Source organism: Eublepharis macularius, chromosome 14, assembly GCF_028583425.1.
Source record: "Eublepharis macularius isolate TG4126 chromosome 14, MPM_Emac_v1.0, whole genome shotgun sequence".
NCBI classification, from domain to species: domain Eukaryota; kingdom Metazoa; phylum Chordata; class Lepidosauria; order Squamata; family Eublepharidae; genus Eublepharis; species Eublepharis macularius.
In genome coordinates, this window is record NC_072803.1 from 65,193,971 (window position 1) to 65,209,173 (window position 15,203).

Here is a 15,203-nt window from a genome sequence, read left to right on the forward strand (position 1 = left end):
CGTTAAAGAACATCTTCTGTTCCTTTTAATAGGGAAAAGTGAGTCTCTATTTTATTTTACTTTTCAGTTACTTTATCATTACATTGTATTTTGGAAATGGAACACTGGGAAAGGGTAGACCCTATGTTTCCTTGCTGAAATAGCTTTGTTTGTTTGCTAGCTTGCTGGTTTGGGGGGGGGGGCTGGGTGTTGGAGAATAGTTTTTTCATGCTGTGGGGGGCTGCTTCAGCCACTCGTAAGCTCCTCTTTCAATTTCCATTCCATTTTTAAATGGAGAGGTGGTATCTATTGCAGAAAAGGACAATTCCTAAAATGGCAGCCTGAGTGTTGTCTCTCTGAATCAATGAGAAAGCCCATCTGCATGAACAAGTTTGGGGGGGGGATGCAGATCAGAGGACTTTTAAAAATTTCTTTTGCCCTATGTGCAGCCCAGAGAGAACATTTGCAAGGAATGTGCACTTAATTATGTGATTTGGTTAATAACATGTTCTGAATGTCTCTGTTTTTAAGGTGGAGTTTTTAAGCAGTGTGCTAAGAAAGCAAGGTATATACAATCCTAGGTAGTATAACTGAGTTGTCTATGGAGTCGTGACTAGCACTGTATTGTCGAAGGCTTTCACAGCCAGAGAATGATGGTTGTTGTGGATTTTCCAGGCTGTATAGCCGTGGTCTTGGTGTTGTAGTTCCTGACGTTTTGCCAGCAGCTGTGACTGGCATCTTCAGAGGTGTAGCACCAGATCTCTCAGTGTCACAGGGTGGAAAAGATGTTGGCAGGTCATTTAGATCTACTCAGGAAGGTGTGGTTGGACTGAGTCATCCTGTAAGAGTTTCCCAGGATGTGGAATGCTAATGGAGGGAGACTTCACTGTATCCTGAGGAGGTTCTTTTGCATATGGATTGGTGCTTGATATGCTAATCTTCTCTGCAGGGCTATTGTAGGGTATAGAGTATTTTGTTAGCCTGGTGTTTTTCAGGACTGGAAACCATGCTCTATTCATTCTTAAAGTCTCTTCCTTCTTGTTGAGATTGTGCTTATGCTTATGAATTTCAATGGCTTCCCTGTGCAATCTGATGAAGTAGTTGGAAGTGTTGTCCAGTATTTTAGTGTCCTGGAATAGGATACTGTGTCCTGTTTGAGTTAGGCTATGTTCAGCCACTGCTGATTTTTCCGGATGGCCAAGTCTGCAGTGTCTTTCATGTTCTTTTATTCTTGTCTGGATGCTATGCTGTGTGGTTCCGACGTAAACTTGTCCACAGCTGCAGGGTATGTGGTATACTCCTGCAGAGGTGAGGGGGTCTCTACTGTCTTTTGCTGATCGTAGCATCTGTTGTATTTTTCTGGTGGGTCTGAATACTGCTTGAAGGTTGTGCTTTTTCATAAGCTTTCCCATTTGATCAGTGATTCCTTTGATATATGGCAAAAACATTTTTCCTGTGGGAGACTGTTTTTCCTTGGTTGTTTGATTTATCCTTGGTTTAATTGCTCTTCTGATTTCATTTCTGGAGTAGGCATTTGCTTGAAGTGTGTGGTTTAGATGATTAGTTTCCTCGTTGAGAAAGTGCAGTTCACATTTCTGTCTTGCACGGCCTACTATCTGTCTTGCATGGTGACTAGCACTGTTCTGAATTGCCTCAAAATGTCCTTGTACTCACTTATAGGATACGAGTTTGAAATGAGGAGATTGCTACTACTCTGAACTCTGTACATTGCTCAGAAATCGAGTGCACAGCAACTGTTTTGTATTCTCCCCTGGTTCAGACTTCAACCACACATTTACCAAATGAAGGCATCTGCGATGCCACAATTTAGTAAATTTCAGTACTAAGTCACCCTTATGAATAAGGCAGAATCAAGACTCCTGTAAATGAACGTCCAGGAAAACTTTAAAAATGTTCCCCTACAGGTTTTTCTGTGTTGCCTTTATTAGTGTCAAATTTGTGACCATTCATTTGTCCTATACACCTGGTATGTATATTTGTAGATCTTAAAGTGACTATCCTAAAAGTGAATTTCAAAAACAGGACACAGCAGGAGATTGCTGAGATACCACTATAACCACTGGCCAACTCCCACCTTTTCCTAGGTTTGGCCCAGCCCAGGGGCGTTGTTAAGGGGGGAGTCCCCATGGGTGCCCAGGTCTCCCTAAATGTGTGAGGAGCCCCTCCCTAAACCCCCATGGCCCCGCCGCCATAGGTGGTGGCAATGGAAACCCCTCCCTGTGATGTCATCCCAATGATGTCACTGGGCCACGTTTTTTTCAAGTACCGGATATAGCAATGCCTCTGGCCCAGCCCCCCCGGAAATTGGAAAGTCTATGCTCCTGCCTTGGACAGATATCAAGTTATGAAGATGGCATTTCTGTATTTGAGAGCAGATATGCAAAGGTATTTCATATTTGACAGTTTATGATCATTTGTTTTCTGTGTCAAAACTGAACAAAATCAAGGCAAGCCAACAAGTCTAAATCATTCAAACTTGGAAGGAAGAGTCTTACATTAAACATTCACATCTGAATTTCAATTTGAAATTGTCCAACTGAATCAGCAATGATGACACTGGAAAGTCTGCTCAGTTTTAAATATCCCAGTCTGGCTTGGCTCAAGAACAGTTGTTCACACTGACTGTACATGTGCCCATGTTGCTGGCCAGAGGGAACATGGTGCAGAATGAAGGGACCAGACACTCAGCCTACAGCATGGCACTTGCTGGCAGGGGACAGTGGACTGGCCCCATGTCTCATACTGGGGTCGCCAGGGAGAGATTAGGGCCTCCCTGAGTTTCCCTGTAAGACCCCAGTAAAATGCCTCTCCGTCAAAAAACAGAGAAAGAAATCAGAGAAGGAAGTAGCTATGGACACATGAGGCAGAACACGCTGAAATTCAAATTAAAATAAAGACTTTGAAAAAAGTGGGAGACCTGAAGCAAGTAAACAAAACCTAACTGAGTCATCTGTAGCACTCTCCTCCTCCTCTGCCTCCTCCTCCAGTCTACTGACTAAAGCAAGAGAGACTTGCATTGAGACCCAGTTTGGTGTAGTGGTTAAGAGCGCAGGACTCTAATCTGGAGAGCCGGGTTTGATTCCCCACTCCTCCGCTTGAAGCCAGCTGGGTGACCTTGGGTCAGTCACAGCTCTTCCAGAGCTCTCTCAGCCCCACCCACCTCACAGGGTGATTATTATTGTGGGGCTAATAATAACATACATTATAAATTACTCTGAGTGGGCATTAAGTTGGCCAGAAGGGTGGTATATAATGTTGTTGTTGTTGTTATTGCCTTGAGAGGAACCTTAAGCAAGTAAAAAAACCCCGAGAAGCACTGTAGGGTGCTGGACTCCAGGCACGTTATGACAGCTGGACCAAAAGAAGGTACATTTTGGTGGGTAGCAGAAAATGCCCCATCCGTCCCACATACTGTGCTGGCAAAACTCACTCACTAGGGTCTGCCTCAGCAGCCATCCTGGACCCTCCAACTATTCCCATTTTGAGAGTGGCAGCCTTTCTTTCTGCTACCTGTCCCAAAAAATCCATTTAAAGATGCTGCTACCTTTGGCACCTGCACATCAGAGTCATTGTTGCACAAGGTTGTAGTCACTTTCCTTGAGCTTCTAGTAGTTAAATCTCCAAACAGTGGTACAGGCATGAAAATCCATGTGCAAGAACACACAACAGACTGCAGCTGGTGAGGTCCATATTACAGGACAAAATCTGTTTTTCTAGCACACTTTGAATCCAGACAAGAAGCACCTCATTACTTTTCAATCAAGCCACCAGCTGTGAATTGTCAGAAGAGGTCCCCTTCCTGGGATGCAGTCTAGAAATTCATCAGGTATTGATCTGGGCCTCTGGGCACGCAGTACAAACTAAGGGACAGGGTCACTGGATCCAAGAGAGCAGTATTCTGACTTTTTTCTTACCTTTGCCTTCCGTTTTGGGCCTTCAGTTTTTGGGATTATCGAACAGGCGCAAATTGCTCTGGCCCATTCAAAAGCAGTACAAAATTTCACTGGTAACATGGAAGAGGGAACAGCAGACGGTGTGCTTGTGAGAGTGTGGCTGGATTCCAAAGTGCCCATCCACAGAGGGGCCTGCCTGCCTGCCTGCCTGCCTGGCTGCACCCTGGTTCACTGCTCTGGCTTTGGTCTTGGGCTGGTAATTCTGCCTTGCATAATCGGATCATTCGATCTCAAGAGACGTGAGACTCGGCAGAATCCCCTTTGGTTGCGTCTTGGTGTGAGTCACGGCTCTTGGGGCCTATTTCCACTCAGGAAGCACATCCAGAACAGAACAGTGGCTCATACAAAAGCCTGCCTAGGGTGTGATCTCCACTGAGGCCAATTCTCACTCTTTCATACTTGCAGAAGTAAACCTTTTCAGAGGTAAGACTGGTGAAGATTTGGGAAGCTGTCAGTTAACTAGGGTTGCCAGCTCCAAGTTGGGAAATTCCTGGAGATCTGGGGGGTGAAACGTGGAGAAACCTGGAGAAAGTGGGGTTTGGGGAGGGAAAGGACCTTGGTATGGCATAATTCCATAGAGTCCACCCCCCAAAGTAGCCATTTTCTCCAGGTGAACTGATCTCTGTGGCATGGAGACCAGTTGTAATTCCAGGAGATCTCCAGCCACTACCTGGAGGCTGGCAACCCTACAGTTAACCCATTCTGAAACTGTAAGCTCAGTGGCACAATACTTCAGAATCAAGTTAACAAGCACTGCAGCACTTAGAATTTGAAATTCTAGTTCATCCTTGCGTAGCCAACATTTATCCAACAAACTGCATACTTTTGTAGTTTGTACTCAGCTACGATAAAACAGGAACCGATAAATACTATATCAGCTTCTCATTTCATTTCTCATGCATCAAATCATTCTTCCAAAGTCAGAAAAAAGGGCTACAAAACAATAAATCAATGTCAGAAATTAGAATTCCATAATGGTTATTTTAAAAACTTACAAAAATCATTAAAACAATCTGTTCCAGTCTCTTGCTCTCTTTACAAATCTATATCCAAACCCAGGCATGTGAGAACCCTCCAAGCTTTAATTACAGCAGCACAGCCTTAATTTGTTGAACAATCCACAGTGCAGGCACAATGCACTCGCTGCTCATTTGAGAAACCCGTAGGAAGTCTTTAAGCGATCCTCTCTTTTGCGGAAGCTGCAGTGCTTCTCAATCAGAATGCACCCACCCACCACCTATTTTATACAGGCTTAACAATAACCACCTTACCAGAAACTGGAGTCCAGCTTAATCATATATGGGAAAGATCAACATGCACCTAGGGCTGGTTCTCACATTCCCTGCAGACTAGTGATCTGGGCAACACCGCAGGCAGCACTCATACTGCATCTCTTCAGATTCTATGCTTCCAACAGAGACAGCTCACAAATTCAGTTGCTAGCCCTCAAGCAATGTGTATTAATGTATGAGCCAGGCCATAAAAGTACACCGTCAGATGTTATAAAGCAGCTGCATTGGCTTTCATTAGTCAGGCAAGTGGTAAATCCAGGGCCGAAAGAAAAGAAGAGCTCTGGAGTCAAGTTCTTTCCTGAACTCACTGTGGCAAAATAAAGTAGTACCTTCAGCTTGGGGGCATCCGTCCCTTTCCAGCACAATTTGGACCAAGGCGCCCACCTCACTTCAGGCGCTTTTTTTAAGAAAGCAAGGGAACTGGTTGCAGGAATAAGCCGGGAGTTACAACGGGTACTCTTCCTCTCTCCTCCCAGAAGCACAGCCTGCGCTGTGTGTTATCTTGCCATTCCATGATCAAAATTCAAAACAGAAACTTGTGTTGGGCAAGAGGTGTGTGTGTTTTTTTAAAGCAAACTTCAAGCCCTTGTCAGAACTTCCTGTGGCCAGGGAAAGGAAGGGAGCTTTCTACCACTGACCATGAGCAGAGATATGCAAAGTAAGCAACTGTATGCAAACATGCTTTCTTGGGGCAGAACTTTGATTTACTGTTAGCACAAAGAGCACCAGCGCTGAGCATAACCCTCAAGATACATTTACACCATAAAGCTATTCAGTGTTATGCATTCCGCTAGAAAATTCTGAGAATTGTCATTTGGGGAGGGTGTTCAGAAATGACTGTAAGAACTTGCTTCCAGTCTCTATGTACGTGCCATGCCTGTACACCCTCACATGCGCACACACATGGCACACACTAAGTTGCCCTCCCATTGTGGCTCCCTAAATAAAGGATGAACAATTTCTACAATACCGAAGGCTGCAGTAAGCACACATTTAATGAGGGATGCTGCTATCTGGGTGTATGTTTTAGTCACGGGCCATTGGTATGATTCGCCTATCATTCTGAAGAACCCGAAGAAGCCAAACTATTACCTGGCGCATATCTGTTCTATTTCTAGTCTTTCTGAAATTGGCTCTCAGTGTTTGACAGCCCTACATAGTTTTGGTCTCCACACTAGCAGCAGCCTTCTACTGCCCTTACTTTTCTTATCCTAGTTTCTTTTTCAGGACATACCAGGACCTTTTCAGGGCGATCTCCCAAATGTGCCCTACTGGAGGTGCCAAATACCAGGCCTGACCAGGAAAACGGGTTTTGCCAGCCAAATTCTGCTCCCAAGCCACCCGGTTCTGCCCTGGATCCACCTGCTAGACCCCACACCACAAGGGCAATATCGAATCTGGCAACCCTCAGACCCTACCTGGCAGGAAAAGCCCAGGGCAGAGCTTGAACCACAGAGATGTCGTATGTCAGGATCCAGGCTCGGTGCCTCCCCCAAATCACTGTCAAAGAAATAAAATGCTGGGAGGCCAGCCAGATCAGGGAGAAAGCCTCTGCAGAGCCACAGGCCCGAGCAGATGCTGCAGTGTTTCTTGAACCTTAGAAGAGCTTCCAGCTCAGGCTCTGAAGCACAAGGGGACTGTCAAGGGGAGCTGGAACTGATGCACCAGCATTTTGCAGCGCCACAATACAATGTCTGCACAAACCGCAAGCCTAGCCTGGTATGACACCTATTCTGTGCAAACTTAATAGGTGAGCACAAAGGAAATAGGTGCTTGTCTCCCCCTACCCTCGCAAGCCTCAGAAGAGAACATAAAAATTGCTTTTCCAGATTAGGTTGCAGCCATCTGCCTTCAAAAGCAACCAACCAGAAGTTCCTAAGCCAGGCATGGGTTTCCCTGACAATTGGCATGCAGGGGCAGGCTGCCTCCAAACAGGAAGATCCATCAGCCATCATGCCTAACAGCCCTCAACAGAACCACCCTCCTGGATTTGGGGGAGCCTTCCTAGGGCCATCACAACTGGCAGCCACTGCCATGTCTTGTAACAACCAAGGTCCTTCCGGTATGTATTGTGTGAGGAAGCAGGCCTTTTTGCCCTCTGGACCCAGCACTGAAAGGTGGAGATGAGCACAGAGAGGGTGAAAAATGTCTTCCTCCCTACACGACTTATTCTTCTGCATGCTTCTGTGAAAATAAAATTTCCCCTCTAAATCTAATATTTGGAGGGATACATGGACCCTTGCATTACATGGAACTGGGAGGCTGTGTTCTAAGAAAACCACTTTGTGCCCTGGGGGAAGACTAGAGAGCAACAGAACTGGTCCACAGAGTTCTAGGTTGCTTCTCCGGGATACAGAGATATTCCAAGGGGTCATGGTAGGAAGTGCTCTTGAATCACAGAATGTGCATACTCTGCAGCAGTGATTCAGCAGGGGCCACGCACTCTCCCACAAATCTTGAGGGGCACTCAGAACTCCAGGCCACGTGGGATTTTAGGGAGTGCCTAAAATCTCGCCAATTGCAATGGGGCTTCCAGCCACTCACAGGAAAAGAGTTGTCTGTTTTACCCTCCCAGACCCCCGATTTCTGCCCCAGCACTTTGCAAAGTGGCATGCAGCAGCCCGTCACGACAGAATGGGTCATCGGGCAGAAGGGCGTCATTGACTCTACACCTGAGATCCGTATGCCCTGCACATGCATCACAAACACAGGGGGGCAGATGCAGCTGTCTTGCCTGGAGAGCTGTTTTCACCTCCTCCTTTTTCACTTGGGGGTGGGGGAGGTGTCTGACGCCAGGCTGCAGACTTGGTGGTGGCTCTAGATTCAAGGTGAAGAGCCAGCCCTCGGTGGGGTCGTGTGAGGGTGAAGAGGTTCTTGGGGGCTACAAGAGGCATCTTTCCTGGTTTCTTGGTGGGCCCTCTGTAGAACCCAGGAGAGTTGTTGATGCTCTAAAAAGCGATTGGAAAATTAGCTCTTTATGGGCAGCTGGAAAGACACCTTTAGGCATAGCATCGAATGGAACCTGCATGTTCAGAGGCAGCCTATCGTGAAGTATGACAGGCTCGGGCGACGGTCTCAGCTTTCCCGCGGGTCTTGCGAGTTCCTGCCCGGACGCTGTTGGCCCCCTTGGCCCGATTCCCCCAGCCGGGCAGCACTGGTGCTCTTGGGGGAGCCTTCCGAGCAAGAGAAGCCGCAGACCCCTTCGCAGGGCATTGCCCCTCCAGTCCACAGCCCGCTCCCTCCTGCCCTTAAAGCCTGGCGGGCTTGTGCCAGCCGCACCTGCACGCAGCCCCCGGGCCGGCCTTCCGAGCTGCCACCAAGCGAAGAGAAAAGGGGACGCCGAGCCGTCCGGGCCGCGCCGCACCAGCAGCCGCGGAGCACCTGCGCGGCCCCTTCGGGAGAGGCTGCCCCGGGCGGCGCGCTGCCCTGCCCCGCTCGCCAACCCCGCTTACCGTTCAGCACTGGAAGGGGCTCCGGACCGCCGCGCGCGCTCGGCAGGTGAGGCCCGCCTGCCCTCCTCTGGCCCGGCTGCCTGGCCGAAGTCGAGCGCCGGGGAGGCGGACGGGTGGGCGAAGGGCCGGTCCTCGCGGCAGGCAGGCAGGCAGGCAGGCAGGCACCAGACAGCCCCGGCCCGGCGGACGCGCCTCCTCGCTGCTGCCGCCCAGCCGGAGCGGCGCGTCCCCGGCAAGCAGGCTGTGCAGCGCCGCCGTCCCGGGAGCGCCGGAGCGGGACTGCGGGCGGGCGAGAACGCGCGGCGCGGGCAGGGCGCAGGCGCTGGGGAGGGTCGCGGCGCCCGCTGGAGGCGGGGGGGGGGGCGGCGCGGCTTCCCCGCCGGCCTCCAGGGCGCCGCCCTTCGCCCTCTGGGGAGGGCCGGGAGCGCAGCGCGGCGCAGCTGGAAACGGGGCCCGGTCTGGGGGAGCCGCCCGCCAGGCGGGGTCTTCGGGGTCTCTCCGGCCCCGGCCGCCCCACTTCTGGGAGGCTCCGCAAAGCAGGGAAGGGAAGCGGCAGACTTCGGCATCCAGCTGCAGGGGTAGACTGCCCCTGCCCAGAGAGGCTCCTTTTCTCTCTCCAGGCTTTTCTCTGCCTCGTGATCCGGGGGGAAGGGGCGCCGCTTCTTGCCTGCGCTCCTCTGAGCAGCCGGGCGCACTCCAGGGAACGAGTTCTCGGTCGCCTTTTGCAATGCCACAGTTACAGTTTCTAAGCGTTCTCGGTGCTAGAATGAAACCGTTAAAAGGTAGACAATTAGCCAAAGGCATGGCCTTTTTGCCTGGCATCCTGGTGGCAGCCGTGCCAATCCGAGGCCTCCAAGTCAAGTAGTAAGTTGATTGCAATTAGACATTGACCATAGCAATTTTACAATTAATAAAATATACAGTTGATATCGACTCCATAATCTCCAAGGACTACAAAATATCAATACAACTACAGCAGATGATACCCTAGGACCATAAGATAAAGGAATATCTATCCAGATTCCCCGCTGGGCATGAAGGCAACAGCCCTCCTGTGATGCCACTCCCAGGCATCTGCAACTCAGAGGTATACTGCACCTGAATAGGGAGGTTCCGCTCCCAGCACCACTCCATAATCTCTGTTGCTGGTCTTTTGTGGTTCACTCAGGTGACTTACCCTCCAGGCCACGGTAAACCTGCTTTACTCCAGCAGTCAAATTGTCTTTCGGCTTGTGCTGTCCCCAAGAGTGCTAAATAATTATTCGGAATAATTAAGCTTTTTCTGGCTGAAGTTCTGCTTGATGTAAATGGGAATAATTTATCTCCATCCTCTTTAAGCAGTACATTTACGAAAGAGTATTTAAAATCATATCACTTACTCCACACTTACTCTTTAATCTGCCAAGATGGGAACCGTTGCCTGTAATTAATTAATCCCTAAGTAAACCAATTACCACTAGTAATTTTGACACATTTTGCACAAGGCATTCATTCCTGTGGCAAGAAGAGGTGCAGGCGGAGACTTGCTAGGAGGTTGGCAAGGAGGGAGGGAAGAGGTCATTTCCTGTTGGAAGAATCCGCTGGATTCCTTCTGTCTTGCTGGCATCATGGGTCAGTAACAGAGTTCCTGCTTTACAATTCTTTTGAACTCCAGAGAACCTGCTGCAGCTAAAACAAATAGGACCCTGCTGTTCGTCCTGCATCCTAGCTAGCAACAAAGCCAACGTCCTAGCTGGCCCATCCTTAGCCAGTGGTAGTGGCTTCACCCTCAGCTCGGTGCCGGCATCCTATGCTCATTTCACAAAGGGGGAAATAAATGAGGGACACTCCCTGCCAAGGCTCCAACGGGGCATCAGAGACCCCCAGCAACACCCGCCAATCAAACAGTGGCATCCCCCTGATGACCCTGTGATTGAGACACACGGGAACAGCCCGACGACACTGACGCTGACCGATGTGACTGCAGCCCCAGTGTCAGGCAGTTGCTGCACATGCAGAGATACACCAAAGACGGGAGCAAAGGGAACTGCCACGCGTGCTAGCGTACCTGCCATGATTGCATTCTGCTGGCCTATGCTGTCTTGTACTGGTCAATGCTGTTTGCCAGAATGGTGTGCTCTATTCTGTGTAGATCTGTGTAGCTCATCTGAGAGAGTCTCAACTTCTGATATTAATTGCAGGAGAGCCAGTGGGCCCCTCCATTATCTGTTGAAAATATGTACTTCACTTTTTCCAGCAAGTGTCCTCGAGGGGAGCTGCTAGCAGCAAATGCTGTAACTTTCCCAGAGCCTGGGATATTTTCCTTTGTACTTCATGTAGTCTAAACTAATCTGTTCCCATGCAGCCTCTTTGGGGTTTTGCGCCAGAATGTCAACAGACCCCAGGAGGGTGGGAAGTTTCCCTATACTTAGTAGTGCCTTTTTTAAAATAGTCACTTCTGCCAATTGCCACCTTTGGGTGAACACCTGTACTGTATGGATCTCAATAAAGCTACTTCAACTGGAACACCTGCGTGTTAACTGTGGAGGGCTTGAGGAACCAGACTGCCAGGGCCCGGCAAATTCTGCAGGTGGGGGTCTGAGTCCTTGCCTGTAGCCAAGTCCCCTTTGGGGAGGGTCACACCTAAGGAAGGCAACTTGGCTGCACCACAGCTGTGCTTCTGTAGCACACAGTAGAGGCGGCCACCAGAAAATGCTGCAGGATTCAGATCCCACGTAGGGTAGGGCTTGGGATCACCAGGCAAAGGGAATAACATGCGATTTAATAACATTCGGTTTATATACTGCCCTTCAGGATGACTTAACGCCCACTCAGAGCAGTTTACAAGGTATGTTATTATCATCTCCACAGCAATCATCCTGTGAGGTGGGTGGGGCTGAGAGAGCTCTGAGAAGCTGCTGCTGACCCAAGGTCACCCAGCTGGCTTCAAGCGGAGGACTCAAACCCAGTTCTCCAGATTAGAGTTCCGCCACTCTTAACCACTACACCAAACTGGTTCTGGGGCAGACAACATGGAAACCCACAACAGCACCATCCAAAAAGGCAATCGTAATTGCTCATCATGGGCAAAAGGTTCCCATGCAGCAACTGGGAAGGATAGGGTTGATTCCTGAGAAGGGGGATCCTGATCAGAAGGCAACACTTGTGTTTTTGAGAAGCAGTAGAAAACACAGGGCAGAGGCCAGGACAGAACCCGAGCCAGACACACTCGGGAGCAGTTCACTAGCCTCTCACCTAGGACACAACAGATTGCATTAGGCATCCCCCTCACCACCCCCAGCCATGCATTTATTTATTTATTTAGATTTTTTTTAGTCTGCTCTCCCTGCAAGCGGGCTCAGAGTAGAGCAGAACAACCTAAACTGGGAGGGCACATACCCCGCCCCCCACTGGCAGGAGGCCAGGTCAGGAGAGAGAGCAGAGACAGGCCTGGCAAAGGGGGAAGGCACAGAGGCAGTAAACCCAAGGCCTTGGGAGGGACTTTAAGTGAAGATGTGTGGCTAAGTTGCTGCCTGGATGAGGCAGCAAAGCCTTTGGGAGGAAGTGAAAAGCAACAAAAACAGGAAAGGGGAGTTTAGAGCTTTTGCGGAAGATGTGATGTTTTTAGTAGAAGAGCCAATTAAGAGACTGCCAATACTATTGGATAAAATCAAGGAGTTTGGAGATTTGGCAGGATTTGTTATAAACAAAGCTAAATCCAAATTGCTCTGCAAAAATATGAGAAAGGAGAAACAACAGGACTTGATGAGAATAACAAAGTGCAAAGTGGTCCAGAAAACGAAATACCTAGGAATTGATTTAACAGTTAAGAACATAGATTTGTTTAAGAACAACTATGAAAAACTATGGGCTCAAATAGAAAAGGATATGATTAAATGGAATAAGCTGAATCTGTCTCTGTTAGGTCATATCTCAGTAGTCAAAATGAACGTACTACCTTGACTGATGTTTTTATTACAAACGATTCTTATTGTAAAAGATCAAAAGCAGTTTGATAAATGGCAAAGAAAAATATCAGAATTTGTATGGGCAGGGAAGAAACCAAGAATAAAAATGAAGGTACTATGTGATGCCAAAGAAAGGGGGGGGCCTGCAACCACCAAATTTAAGACTATATCATGAGGCAATATGTTTAGCTTGGTTGAGAGAATGGGTTAAAGTGTCTAATCATAAACTACTGGCTCTGGAGGGACACAACAAGTTGTTTGGATGGCATGCATATTTATGGTATGATAAATATAAAATGGACTCTATGTTTCTTCACCATTATGTTAGAAAGAATCTCTTTGTGGTATGGCAAAAATATAAGATGTTTTTAGGGGACGAAAGACCATTATGGATGTACCGGCTGAAGTTGTGAACCCAAGTTTGGAGTATAAAGGAGAAGAATGGATTACCTACAAGGAACTGTTGGAGTGGAATAAAAACGAACCAAGGATTAAAGACAATACAGAGTTATCATTTCAATATAGATGGTTACAATTTAGACAAATTAAAGACTTATTTGAAACTGATAAAAGAAAGAAAGGTTTTAGACAGGAGCATGGGGAGCTAGAGGCGCTTTTGTTAGGTGATGGTCTAAAAATTATTTCTAAGATATACAAACTTTTGCTGAAATGGTACACGGAGGATGAAACAGTTAAAGTCCAAATGGTAAAATGGGCAATGAATTTCAATAGAAAGATTACAATAGAAACTTGGGAATATCTCTGGAGAAATACAATGAAAATATCGACAGCTACTAGTTTAAAAGAGAATGGATATAAGATGGTACTTAACACTAAAAAACTGGCAAATGCTAATAATCAAATGTCAAACGAATGCTGGAAATGTAAAAAACATGAAGGTTCAATGTATCATATGTGGTGGACTTGTGAAAAAGCTAAGCTATTTTGGTCTAAGATTTTTGCTGAAATGTCTTCAATTTTTAAAAGTAATATAGTAAAAAGTCCAGAATTGTTATTAGTGGGGTTAAATATGGAAGATATTAATGTTAAGGATAGAGTTTTGGTATATTATATGACAGTGGCTGCAAGACTACTCTATGCTCAACACTGGAGACAGGAGGAGCTACCAGAAGTTCAAGATTGGACCCAGAAATTGTTGCACATGGCGGAAATGGACAAATTAACAAGGAAATTGAGAGAACAAAATCCAAAGGATTTTGCAGAAGATTGGAGTAAATTTAAAAAATATGTAGAAAAGAAATGGGATGTGAAAGATCAGTTGTGGTCTCTTGATAATTATTGAGTGTGAGAGAATTAGAAATATAAGACCAACTTTGCCTTAAATGTTAGGAGAAAAGCTACTTAGACTAGAGTTAGTTACTAGGGGAAAAGGGGCCAGAGTACTGTTGGGAGTCAATATGGAAAAGGGGGAGGGGGAGACGGTGGGATAGCATATTGCAAAAAGGGGTATATTTGTTGTAAAACGTTTTTGGAATATATGTGAACCCATCCAATAAAAATTTCTTAAACAAACAAACAAACAAAAAACAGGAAAGAGGACACCTCCTGGCCTGGCCCTTGCAAGGATCACAACTGCAGGTTGTCGTCCAAACTATGTTGTGTACCTGGTCCTCTAACCTGGAAGTCTAATTTAGGAGTCCTCAAGAGTAGTGTGGTTCCCAGGGGCTGGTGCTAGTCTAGTACAACTTTGATAGAGCTGGGATTTGAGTTTCCATTTCACAGAGTGCAACATTTTGAGATTAATTCGGAGGTGCCTGCTAGAGTAAGAAAAGAGAGTCAAAGGTTCTCATCCCTCCAGCCAAGCCAAGCTGAGATCAGTGGAAGAACTTGGGACTCTTCCTAAGGTTGAACGCGCTTATTAAAAAGTGACATTTTGCACTGGCAGTTTGCTCCTCTGAGTCTCCCCCTTGGGTATGCCCAGTAGGCCTGGAACTGCCCTGAAGAACTCTGGCACAGGGGGCTGTGGCTCTTCTCAGCTTCACCTCCATCCTGAAATCTCATCCTACTATATAATTGAGTAAGCGTGTTTCAGACAACTCACTTTATACCCTGGTGCACCACCAGAGGGCGCTGCCATGGAGGGAAGCCCAGGCAAGGCACCATGTCCCTCCACAAAATCTGCCATGGCAGGAAGGCCAGGCTGGGATCGGGAGGGGAACAGGTGGCAATGCCCATCCAATGCCTTAACCCAGCTGGTATTAGGAGTGGAGCACGTGGCAATGCCCACCCTCTGTCTTCACGCAGCTGGTATAAGGAGCGGAACAGGTGGCAATACCCACCCCCACATTAACTCACTTAATATTAGGAGCAGAGCAGGTGGCAATGCCCAGCCGCGTCTTAAACCAGCTGGTACTAGGAGGGGAGCAGGAGGCAATGCCCATCCAATGCCTTAGCCTAGCTGATATTAGGACCAAAGCAGGTGGTAATGTTCACCCCCACCTTAACCCAGCTGGTATTAGGAGTGGGGCAGGTAGCAATACCAGCCCCTTTCAGCCATCTGGGATCAGGAGCGGAGCAGGTGGCAATGCCCACCCCCTT

The 15,203-nt window shown here is 47.7% G+C and overlaps 1 protein-coding gene across 1 annotated transcript in view; it reads right to left on the reverse strand.

The window, feature by feature from the left end:
• The window catches only part of FAM163B (family with sequence similarity 163 member B), a 92,058-nt gene extending 83,176 nt beyond the window's left edge, over positions 1 to 8,882 (reverse strand). Inside the window, exon 1 of the mRNA XM_054997212.1 lies at positions 8,698 to 8,882. The gene's annotated coding sequence lies outside the window, so the exon portion shown is untranslated. The remainder of the gene's footprint in view (positions 1 to 8,697) is intronic.
• Between the last annotated feature and the right edge of the window lie 6,321 nt (positions 8,883 to 15,203).